Consider the following 13398-nt stretch of genomic DNA (forward strand, 5'->3'; position numbering starts at 1 on the left):
TGGGGTGTGGTACAGGACATCTCCCCGAACGCGTGGTTATGTCCAGATGGTTGCCTCGCGGAGGCCTCTTTGTCCAGTGTCCATTCTGGGTCCGGAAACGGTACTTTTTTCAGCATTGACCCCAGTAGAAGGTCTGCTGCTGTGAATTTTACACCTCTCCCGCTTAGCGGAGAGTGGGGTGTGGTAGAGGACATCTCCCCGAACGCGTGGGTATGTCCAGATAGTTGCCTCGCGGAGCCGTCTTTTGTCCAGTGTCCATTCTGGGTCCGGAAACGGTACTTTTTTCAGCATTGACCCCAGTAGAAGGTCTGCTGCTGTGAATTTTACACCTCTCCCGCTTAGCAGAGAGTGGGGTGTGGTACAGGACATCTCCCCGAACGCGTGGATATGTCCAGATAGTTGCCTCGCAGAGGCCTCTTTGTCCAGTGTCCATTCTGGGTCCGGAAACGGTACTTTTTTCAGCATTGACCCCAGTAGAAGGTCTGCTGCTGTGAATTTTACACCTCTCCCCCTAACGGAGAGTGGGGTGTGGTAGAGGACATCTCCCCGAATGCGTGGGTATGTCCAGATAGTTGCCTCGCGGAGCCGTCTTTTGTCCAGTGTCCACTTTATAAAGTCCATGCACTCCAGTGAATAGCATTTATCCATTTAGATAACTTTATTATTATTATTATAATGATTTAATTACTTAATTTTACACAGAAACATAATGTGTGTCTTATAGCATCATATAGCATCATTTAAATGCTTAATTTGTAGTTTTAATGTGCAAATTAAACTTTTTTTCAATACTCTACAGGGTACTCTTATTTTGAAGAGATCGTCCACCGGAAGCCTTAAATCTGTTCATTAGATCTGCTCACTAGACGCTGCCGATTTGCCAAACAAAAGAAAAAAACACTGGTCGGATGGAGCTACTACTCCCGGCCGGGCCGAGGAGGTGAACTTGCAAGACGCGAAACGTCCGTAGTCTTTCAGGTAAGCGTCTTTGTTGCATACCGTAACACTATCATCATTGTATTTGTACGACATTAAACTATTGTGTCACGGTGGCTAAGATCGGGCTTATATATATGCATCTTTCAGGCCTCGGCCTGGTAGTGAATCAACAGCCCCGTTCAGCCTCTGTTAGCTCCGAGAAGAGGTTCCGTGGAAAGGTATCCCTGCTTAGAGGGAGAAATGGGTCCAGACCAGTGTTGTTTTCGTCGACTAAAACTAAGACGAAAAATGTCCGTCGACTACCTATTTTCACTGACAAAAACGAATGGAAACTAAATGAAAACTAAGCTACGATGACTAAAACTATAAGACTAAATATAGGCTGACAATTTCGTCGACAAATACAAACTAAACTAAAATGTTAGGAAGGGACTAGTGGACAAGAGATCCAGTATAAGTCATTTTACACTTGGTTGCATGCTGAAAATAGCCAATCTACAAGCTCACAACAACGCGACGTTGTGAGCTTGTAGATCGGCTATTTTCAGCAAGTGTAAAAACACTCATTACGATGGCATCAAGACCCGCCAAAATACATTTTAGTCGACTAAATCAACCGTAGATTTAGTCGACTAAAATCTCATGACATTTAGTCGACTAAAACTAGCACTAACACTAATACATTCCAGGTGACTAAAATGTGACTAAAACTAAATTAAGTTTCAGTCCAAAGACTATGACTAAAACTAAAATAGAAATTTGCTGCCAAAAACAACACTGGTCCAGATAGAAGCAGTGGCGAAAACCCCCTTTTCACAGTATCGAACCCAAAAGTAAAATGTATTTCTAAAGAGCTAACTCAGGGGTGGGCAACTTTGACGATGGCGAGGGCCAATATATTTGCACACTCACTCCAGAGGGGCCACAGTGCCACATGTTACTGTCGTAGCAAAAATAGCCGATCTACAAGCTCAAAACGTGTCGCGCTGCGACGCGTTTTGAGCTTGTAGATCGGCTATTTTTGCAATATTTGAATTGAAAACCTGAATATTTTTTTGCTATTTTTGAATTGGAATCCTGAAAAGTAACCTTTTTATTGCATTTCAAATGCATTTAGTTATAGTTATGTTAACTTTATGAACTGTTAACATATAACTACATTGGACACAAAAAGACAATAACATTTGAATAGTAGTCATTAATTACTAGTCATTTAATAATGAAGTAATTAAAGCAGGTTTGGAATTGTAAACAGCTGAAATCAATACTATATGCAGTATTCTGATATTAACATGCGGGCCGCATTAAGTGAAGGTGGGGGCCGCATGTGGCCCCCCAGGCCGCCAGTTTCCCACCCCTGAGCTAACTGATGGTAAACTTCATTGTGCTCGACCGGAGTCGTATTGCTGTTGCTTATTGCTGCTGAGGGAACAGATCGGCTTGAAAACCCTCTCCTAATAAACGGTAAAAATGGAGTCTGTTATACAGCAGAGTTACTATACATGAACATTTTCAATAAGTCAGAAGGTCTGTGGATGGAGGTAAGTCAAGCCACATCCTAGCCTAGCCCCTCTCGGAACCCTCCATAAAGCTTTTCTGAAATGTTGATGTCGCTTTGTGTAGGGTCCCTGTTCATATTTATATTTTCGTATGGGAATTTTGGAACGCGGACATAAATATGCTCACTAACATCATATCTGCGCCGTTTGACGGCCTGTTTTCCTTTGAGGGCTTCTGAAATCGTGAACTATTACAGTACCTAGTACCTATACAAACCGTTAAGTATGTTTGACCGATTTGGTCGCTTTATTTCTTCTTGTTTGTTTACCGTTTATTGTACCGCCTCCCGGTGTGCGGTTGGCTTGTGCGGCTACGTCCCTGCCTCTGATCTGCTCTGTCATAGCTATAGCGCCACTAGCTAGCCAGATAGGCGGTACAATGAGGTGTCAATAAACAAGGAAGGAAGAGAAGAATCAAAGCGACCAAATCGGTCAAACAAAATACTTAACGGCTTCCGCGCCACAGGAGATATTCGCAGCGGCATGTATTATGTTATTATATTATTATATTGTTATGTTATTATTATTATTATTATTATGTATGTATGTATGTATGTATGTACTTATAGTTCACAGATTCAGAAGCCCTCACATGAAAAAAAGTCGTCAAAGAGTGCAGACAGGCCGTAAACACGGTGTTTATGTTTTATTATGTCCGCGTACCAGGTGGCAGGATACTGCTGGAACAGGACCCCATGGTCTGTGTCGTCAAAAATGTCAGAAACTTCAGTACCATTGGGTTCTGCTTGGAGGGCTAATCCTAGCCCCTCTCAGGACCCTACGTAACGTTTGTTTACTTTACACTACACTTTACGTAGGGTCCCTTCCCATCTGTCCCAGGCTAAATGTTGTACAGACGTAGATACCTTCGGAAACGGCCGTGCTGCGCTTTTTTGATGGGGGTGAAATGTTTCAAAAGAAGCATAGGCCTTAGGGGCCAGGGCTGCACGGTTTTGCCTAAAAAAATAACCTTGATAATTGTCTCAAAATATGTTTTTTTTTAAATGCAAACGAATGTGAATTTTCCTATTGGAATAAATTCCAAACCTTAAGGATCCCTGGCTAATAAGACAAATATGCCTTAAAACATTATACTTGTCCTCTATGAATACATTTATTATTTTAAAACGCCATCAATATTTTATTTCTTTCATGAAGAGAGAATCTTTCAATGAATATGGACTGCTCCCATCGCAGGTTGATGTCGGGTCCATAGCCTTAACCCTCTAAGACCAAATTGATTTCAACCTTACTACTACTTTGTACTACTAGGACTAAGACTAAAAAAATGTTAATACATTTAAAAAAAGATTTAAATTTGTGTGAATTTCAGCCTCTGTGGGGGGTATTTATATGCAAATATCATGACCAATGGCATTGCAATGGACATCACTGATGACGTTTAGGTGAAAAAAGGACAGAAAAAAATAACGAATTAATTAAAATATAACTTGTTGCTATAAAGCAACACTGGGTCTTAGAGGGTTAAAGGAACCAAGGTTCATGTTTTAGGTTGTTATTAGAGAAAGTAAAAGATGAGTGTTAATTTTCTTTCATTTGCTGCTTTCTTTCGTTTTAGGGATTTTAGCTCTTTTTGACAGGGGGGCGGGGACATTCGAGCATGGGGCTAAATATTGTGTATTTTTTTACAAAATATTATGGCGATTTATTTTTTTATTATTTACTATAGTCCTAATAAACCCCAAGAAATTACATCTGGCCACAAAAGATCACAGGATCTATTGGATGTGTCAAACTGACATATTGAGCCTATACACACAGTATAAGCCTTCCTCCAGTAGGCTACCTTCACATTCAGTAGATCCTGTCTGTTTCTGTTGCTTGAATCTTATTGTTTTCGCTGTTTTGCTGTTGACTGTGTTTTTCTTGTTTTTATTTTTATTATTTTACTGTGTACAGCACCTTGTAACGATTGTTTTTTTCCGCTTTACAAATAAAATTACCTTACCTTACCTAAAACATTCCAAGGTGACAAAAATGTGACGGAAACTAAATGTGCAGCCAAAACAACGCAGTTTGACATGTTTTTCTGTTCCTGTCCTTGCTATCCCAACAGGACCAGAGGCCACTGCACATCGACTGTCAATCAGGATATCCAGATCCTGCAGTCTCTTCAAACTGATGTCATCCTGCCAGACGGACAGTTCAGCAATGAATGAGAACCCAATAAGAGGTAAAAGATAAAAGAAAAGACAGACAGCTTCCTTGGTGGATATCTAATTTGCTGTGTGTGTGTGTGTGTGTGTGTGTGTGTGTGTGTGTGTGTGTGTGTGTGTGTGTGTGTGTGTGTGTGTGTGTGTGTGTGTGTGTGTGTGTGTGTGTGTGTGTGTGTGTGTGTGTGTGTGTGTGTGTGTGTGTGTGTGTGTGTGTGTGTGTGTGTGTGGGGGCTGGGCATCGCTAACCCAGTCTGGGCGGGAACCCCTTTTTGGTGTTAGCATTATGTTATGCTTTAGCTATTGAAAAATAGCAGATCTACAAGCTCATAGCGCGCTACGAGCTTGTAGGTCTGCTGTTTTTGAAAAATCAAAGAACGACTGACATAGAAACATAGCTTTTTCAGAACACTGTCAGGATGTAGAAGACATTTTTAGAATCTGATCTCAGGTCAGAATGGAAAACTGTCAGGATGTAGAAGACATTTTTAGAATCTGATCTCAGGTCAGAATGGAAAACCATCAGGATGTAGAAGACATTTTTAGAATCTGATCTCAGGTCAGAATGGAAAACCGTCAGGATGCAGAAGACATTTTTAGAATCTGATCTCAGGTCAGAATGGAAAACCGTCAGGATGCAGAAGACATTTTTAGAATCTGATCTTGGGTCAGAATTGGTTAAAAAACCCTGACCCATTTTGGGGCGGGAACCCCTGTTGGTGTTGTAGTAAAGCATTATGCAATAGAGCGTCGCAGCCCCGCCCCCTTCGAGAGACCCGCAAAATAAATCCCCGTTCATTTTCCTCATAGACTTTTGAAAAAAGTGTTTTATTTAAAGACGTTTACGCCGCAGATACAAAGCCCACTCTTGTCGTGACAAATCATGACAATAAACACAATGTTTTGGGCCAAACAAAGAATTATAAAGTAGAAAAAAACGGCAGGTTACAACACTTTTTTTTGTTGTTTTTCTTCTTTGTTGTTATTTGTTTGGTCCAAAATATTGTGTGTGTTGTCATGATTTGTCACGACAAGAGTTGGCTTCGTACGACGCTTAAACGGTCTTTAAATAAATACGAAGAAAACTAAATGGAAACTAAATGAAAACTAAGCTATGGTGACTAAAACTAAGACTAAATTATACTGACAATTTCATCAACAAATAACAACTAGACTAAAATGTTAGGAAGGGACTAGTGGACAAGAGATCCAGTATAAGTCATTTTACACTTGGTTGCATGCTGAAAATAGCCGATCTACAAGCTCACAACGCGTCGCGCTGCGACACGTTGTGAGCTTGTAGATCGGCTATTTTCAGCAAGTGTAAAATAAGTAATTATGACGGCAACAAGGCCCGCAAAAATACATTTTATTCGACTAAATCACCTATAGATTTAGTTGACTAAAATCTTATGACATTTAGTCGACTAAAACTAGACTAACAGTACAGTACAGTACAGCAGACTACAGTACAGTACAGCAGACTACAGTACAGTACAGCAGACTACAGTACAGTACAGCAGACTACAGTACAGAGTACAATACAGCAGACTGCAGTACAGTACAGCAGACTACAGTACAGTACAGCAGACTACAGTACAGAGTACAATACAGCAGACTGCAGTACAGTACAGCAGACTACAGTACAGTACAGCAGACTACAGTACAGTACAGCAGACTACAGTACAGTACAGCAGACTACAGTACAGAGTACAATACAGCAGACTGCAGTACAGTACAGCAGACTACAGTACAGTACAGCAGACTACAGTACAGAGTACAATACAGCAGACTGCAGTACAGTACAGCAGACTACAGTACAGTACAGCAGACTACAGTACAGTACAGCAGACTGCAGTACAGTACAGCAGACTACAGTACAGTACAGCAGACTACAGTACAGTACAGCAGACTGCAGTACAGTACAGCAGACTACAGTACAGTACAGCAGACTACAGTACAGTACAGCAGACTACAGTACAGTACAGCAGACTACAGTACAGTACAGCAGACTACAGTACAGTACAGCAGACTGCAGTACAGTACAGCAGACTACAGTACAGTACAGCAGACTACAGTACAGTACAGCAGACTACAGTACAGTACAGCAGACTACAGTACAGTACAGCAGACTACAGTACAGAGTACAATACAGCAGACTGCAGTACAGTACAGCAGACTACAGTACAGTACAGCAGACTACAGTACAGAGTACAATACAGCAGACTGCAGTACAGTACAGCAGACTACAGTACAGTACAGCAGACTACAGTACAGTACAGCAGACTACAGTACAGTACAGCAGACTACAGTACAGTACAGCAGACTACAGTACAGTACAGCAGACTACAGTACAGTACAGCAGACTACAGTACAGAGTACAATACAGCAGACTGCAGTACAGTACAGCAGACTACAGTACAGTACAGCAGACTACAGTACAGAGTACAATACAGCAGACTGCAGTACAGTACAGCAGACTACAGTACAGTACAGCAGACTACAGTACAGTACAGCAGACTACAGTACAGTACAGCAGACTACAGTACAGTACAGCAGACTACAGTACAATACAGCAGACTACAGTACAGTACAGCAGACTACAGTACAGTACAGCAGACTACAGTACAGTACAGCAGACTGCAGTACAGTACAGCAGACTACAGTACAGTACAGCAGACTACAGTACAGTACAGCAGACTGCAGTACAGTACAGCAGACTACAGTACAGTACAGCAGACTACAGTACAGTACAGCAGACTACAGTACAGTACAGCAGACTACAGTACAGTACAGCAGACTACAGTACAGAGTACAATACAGCAGACTGCAGTACAGTACAGCAGACTACAGTACAGTACAGCAGACTACAGTACAGTACAGCAGACTACAGTACAGTACAGCAGACTACAGTACAGTACAGCAGACTACAGTACAATACAGCAGACTACAGTACAGTACAGCAGACTACAGTACAGTACAGCAGACTACAGTACAGTACAGCAGACTACAGTACAGTACAGCAGACTACAGTACAGTACAGCAGACTACAGTACAATACAGCAGACTACAGTACAGTACAGCAGACTACAGTACAGTACAGCAGACTACAGTACAGTACAGCAGACTACAGTACAGTACAGCAGACTGCAGTACAGTACAGCAGACTGCAGTACAGTACAGCAGACTACAGTACAGTACAGCAGACTACAGTACAGTACAGCAGACTGCAGTACAGTACAGCAGACTACAGTACAGTACAGCAGACTACAGTACAGTACAGCAGACTACAGTACAGTACAGCAGACTACAGTACAGTACAGCAGACTGCAGTACAGTACAGCAGACTGCAGTACAGTACAGCAGACTACAGTACAGTACAGCAGACTACAGTACAGTACAGCAGACTACAGTACAGTACAGCAGACTACAGTACAGTACAGCAGACTGCAGTACAGTACAGCAGACTACAGTACAGTACAGCAGACTACAGTACAGAGTACAATACAGCAGACTGCAGTACAGTACAGCAGACTACAGTACAGTACAGCAGACTACAGTACAGAGTACAATACAGCAGACTGCAGTACAGTACAGCAGACTACAGTACAGAGTACAATACAGCAGACTACAGTACAGTACAGCAGACTACAGTACAGTACAGCAGACTGCAGTACAGTACAGCAGACTACAGTACAGTACAGCAGACTACAGTACAGTACAGCAGACTGCAGTACAGTACAGCAGACTACAGTACAGTACAGCAGACTACAGTACAGTACAGCAGACTACAGTACAGTACAGCAGACTACAGTACAGTACAGCAGACTACAGTACAGTACAGCAGACTACAGTACAGTACAGCAGACTACAGTACAGTACAGCAGACTACAGTACAGTACAGCAGACTACAGTACAGAGTACAATACAGCAGACTGCAGTACAGTACAGCAGACTACAGTACAGTACAGCAGACTACAGTACAGAGTACAATACAGCAGACTGCAGTACAGTACAGCAGACTACAGTACAATACAGCAGACTACAGTACAGAGTACAATACAGCAGACTACAGTACAGTACAGCAGACTACAGTACAGTACAGCAGACTACAGTACAGTACAGCAGACTACAGTACAGTACAGCAGACTACAGTACAGTACAGCAGACTACAGTACAATACAGCAGACTGCAGTACAGTACAGCAGACTACAGTACAGTACAGCAGACTACAGTACAGAGTACAATACAGCAGACTGCAGTACAGTACAGCAGACTACAGTACAGTACAGCAGACTACAGTACAGTACAGCAGACTACAGTACAGTACAGCAGACTGCAGTACAGTACAGCAGACTACAGTACAGTACAGCAGACTACAGTACAGTACAGCAGACTACAGTACAGAGTACAGTACAGCAGACTACAGTACAGTACAGCAGACTACAGTACAGAGTACAGTACAGCAGACTACAGTACAGTACAGCAGACTACAGTACAGAGTACAGTACAGCAGACTACAGTACAGTACAGCAGACTACAGTACAGTACAGCAGACTGCAGTACAGTACAGCAGACTACAGTACAGTACAGCAGACTACAGTACAGAGTACAATACAGCAGACTGCAGTACAGTACAGCAGACTACAGTACAGTACAGCAGACTACAGTACAGAGTACAATACAGCAGACTACAGTACAGTACAGCAGACTACAGTACAGTACAGCAGACTACAGTACAGTACAGCAGACTACAGTACAGTACAGCAGACTACAGTACAGACTACAGTACAGCATACTACAGTACTGTACAGCAGCACATGAGCGTACAGTACAGAGTACAGTACAGAAGACTACAGTACAGCATACTACAGTACAGTACAGTGTTAACAGAGAGAGACATTTTCTGGATGGCTTCAACACTTCAGTGTTATTGTAGCGACCCCAGGGCATGGATACAGAGACACAGTGTTATTGTAGCGACCCCAGGGCATGGATACAGAGACACAGTGTTATTGTAGTGACCCCAGGGCATGGATACAGAGACACAGTGTTATTGTAGCGACCCCAGGGCATGGATACAGAGACACAGTGTTATTGTAGCGACCCCAGGGCATGGATACAGAGACACAGGCACACGTAGTGTTTGTGCTTTTATAGACGGCATGTGTGTAAATTAATACATCGTTCAAATGCGGCCGTCGTCAACGCTGCTAGTTAACACTGTTAAATCGTGTGTGTTTGGAAATCGGCGCATGCAGTGGGTGGGCTTGAGACCCGATGTAAGCCATCCATCCGTCCATCCATCTTCAACCGATTATCCGTAGTCGAGTCGCGGGGTCCACCGGAGTGCTCCAGACTTCCCTCTCCAGAGCAACATTAGTGACTTCCTCCTGGGGGATTCCGAGACGTTCCAAGGCCAGTGAGTCGATGTATTTCCTCCAACTGCGCCTTGGTCTGCCCCGGGTTCTCCTCCCAGTGGGACGTGGTCCTTGGTCTGCCCCGGTGTCTCCTCCCAGTGGGACGTGGTCCTTGGTCTGCCCCGGGGTCTCCTCCCAGTGGGACGTGGTCCTTGGTCTGCCCCGGGGTCTCCTCCCAGTGGGACGTGGTCCTTGGTCTGCCCCCGGGGTCTCCTCCCAGTGGGACGTGGTCCTTGGTCTGCCCCCGGGGTCTCCTCCCAGTGGGACGTGGTCCTTGGTCTGCCCCGGGGTCTCCTCCCAGTGGGACGTGGTCCTTGGTCTGCCCCGGGGTCTCCTCCCAGTGGGACGTGGTCCTTGGTCTGCCCCGGGGTCTCCTCCCAGTGGGATGTGCGTTGAGGACCTCCCTAGGGAGGCGCTTGAGAGGCATCGGTCTGCACACTAAATAGAAACCAGGCTCCACAGATTGCTTCATTGTTGTGACTTGTTGCATGTGGACATTATCTGTTTATTCGGTTTTATCTTAAAGTCTCAGGGAAAGTGCAATATTGTATATGGCCATTAACACATTCAATTCTAGCATGATTTACCATTTATCTTCCCTAGAATTAAGCTTCGAGTGTCATTATCTTTGATTCAGTGATTGTGTCACTTCAATAAAAAAAATACTTAACTGGGTTAATTGTCTGATTTTAGGGCACGGTGGCACAGTTGGTAGTGCTGTCGCCTCACAGCTAGAGGGTCCTGGGTTCGATTCCCGCTCGGGGTGCTGGCGGTGTGTTTCCTCCTCCACGTCATCAGTGCCCATACCCGAGGCGGTGTTGGCGAAAGGGCCTTTCTGTGTGGAGTTTGCATGTACTCCCCGTGTCCCCTCACACGGTACCCTCACAAAAACATGCAGTAATCCTGGTCTCTAAACTGCCTCCCCCTGGCCAGCCGGGGCGCCTGATGGAGGGGAATGGAACTGGTTGGAATAACGTGTTCCTTCCATGCGCTACGTCCAACCAGGGAAATTCCCCCCTGTCAGGTGTAAAGGAGCAACTTGGACACTCTGGCATGAAGGAAGCATGAGTTCAAGTCCGTTGCTCTCCCCTTGTCCCCCATATATGGGGACTAGGTTGGTCTCCCCTTGTCCCCCATATATGGGGACTAGGTTGGTGGAGGGTGTGTAGAGCCCAGGATCACATTAGATAATTGACACAGGGGTGAAAAATGGGTTACAAAAATCGTGGGATAAAGAATATGTGACAATAATCTCACAATATTACATAACATACAATAATGGACACAAAAACTAAGTCTTTAGTCGAAAGACTAAGTATTTCAACTTAAAAGAAAAAGAAAAAAAAAGAAGAAGAAATGTCTGACTTTGATTGCTGAAAGTAGACGTGCATACAAATGGTGTACTGTAGCTATTTACAACCAGGTAGTGTATAAGTTGAATTCTTGTACTTTCAAAGTGGTTTATTGGGGCACCTTACAAATTGCATTGTTTGTTCTACTGGCTTGTCAGAGTTCTAGGTTATACTTCCCTTTAGGGAATGTTGTCCTTGTTACCTGCCACATAAGGTTACATCAAATTATACTCTTTTACTATATACTGTACATATTGCAATTAACCCATTCTGACCGGGCACCCATTTTGGTGTTGGCATCATGTTATGCATTAGCTATTGAAAAATAGCAGATCTACAAGCTCATAGCGCGCCACCGAGTGGCGCGCTATGAGCTTGTAGGTCTGCTATTTTTGAAAAAAATCGAAGAGCGACTGACATTTTTAGAATCTGATCTCAGGTCAGAATGGGTTCATCAGACCAGTGTGTGTCCAGTGGAAACCTCGTATGAATCTGATCTCAGGTCAGAATGGGTTCATCAGACCAGTGTGTGTCCAGTGGACACCTTGTGTGAATCTGATCTCAGGTCAGAATGGGTTAAAAGCAGGTCTGTCTGATCTACTGTTTCTAGTGTTGCACTTTTGACAGCTAAAACGTGGGGGTGGTTATGGTGGTCATTTTGGGTGGAGTTAACCCATTCTGACCTGAGATCAGATTCATACGAGGTTTCCACTGGACACACACTGGTCTGATGAACCCATTCTGACCTGAGCTCAGATTCTAAAAAAATGTCAGTCATTCTTCGATTTTTCAAAAATAGCAGCTACAAGCTCGTAGCACGCCACTCGGTGGCGCGCTATGAGCTTGTAGATCTGCTATTTTTCAATAGCTAAAGCATAACATGATGCTTTTCCAATTGCATTGAATGATGCATCATGTGAAAGCTTGCATTCTGTACTTTAATAATCAGTAAAAAAAAAACAGAAAAATTACTCTGCCTTTTTGCCACATGCAGTCCCATTTTATTATTTTTCTCTCGTATTTTTTTGAGTGGTGCAACCACTCCTACAACCAGCAATGTCTGTGTTCACCTATGTGTTCACCTATGTATGTATGGGCACCAGACTACCAGTAGGGGCGCTGTTGTGCCATAGAGAGAGAGAGAGAGAGAGAGAGATGCACTGTTGCCTGCTAATGAGAGAGAGAGAGAGAGAGAGAGAGACAGAGATGCACTGTTGCCTGCTAATGAGAGAGAGAGAGAGAGAGAGAGAGAGAGAGAGAGAGAGAGAGAGAGAGACAGTGATGCACTGTTGCCTGCTAATGAGAGAGAGAGAGAGAGAGAGAGAGAGAGTTGCACCACTCAGTTCACACGGGTGTGATTTATTTCCCCCATCTAGACTTCCTGCACCTCCCTGAGTGTAAAGAGGAGGTTTCCCCTGAAGAGGAGGGGAGCTCCAGTCTGGTCCAGGAGGAACCACAACCTCCACAGATTAAAGAGGAACAAGAGGAGCTGCTACTAGGACCAGAAGAGGCTGGTGGGTCAATGTTGACATTTCTAGCAGTGAAAAGTGAAGAAGATGATAACACAGAGACAGAGCCTCTAGCCAGTAGCTCAGCTGAACACATGAAAACACAAGCTTACATAGAGTCCTGGGTATCATCACAACCAAATATCGACCAGCTCCTCTCTTCACACTGTTGTGAAACTGACACAGATGACAGAGAAGAAGAACAAGAAGAAGGTGATGACAACACAGAGGCAGAGCCTCTAGCCAATAGCTCAACTGAACTCATGGAAACACAAGATTACACAGAGCACTGGGTACCGTCACAAGCAACTAATAATGACATGCTCCTCTCTTCACACTGTTCTGAATCCGAGGATGCTTGCACAGTTTGTGGCAAAGTTTTCAGTCGTTATTATCTAAAAGCACACATGATGATTCATACAGATGAAAGGCCCTTTACGTGTACA

General features: G+C 43.8%; 1 long non-coding RNA gene across 1 annotated transcript in view; it reads left to right on the forward strand.

The window, feature by feature from the left end:
• Positions 1 to 890: 890 nt before the first annotated feature.
• The window catches only part of LOC310859645, a 21131-nt gene continuing 8623 nt past the window's right edge, over positions 891 to 13398 (forward strand). Inside the window, exons 1-3 of the long non-coding RNA XR_014569322.1 lie at positions 891 to 978; positions 4576 to 4692; positions 12821 to 12852. This is a non-coding gene — a long non-coding RNA (uncharacterized lncRNA). The remainder of the gene's footprint in view (positions 979 to 4575; positions 4693 to 12820; positions 12853 to 13398) is intronic.

The sequence above is a fragment of the Protomyctophum parallelum genome (genome assembly GCF_964188405.1).
Source record: "Protomyctophum parallelum genome assembly, chromosome: 6".
Lineage (NCBI taxonomy): Eukaryota > Metazoa > Chordata > Actinopteri > Myctophiformes > Myctophidae > Protomyctophum > Protomyctophum parallelum.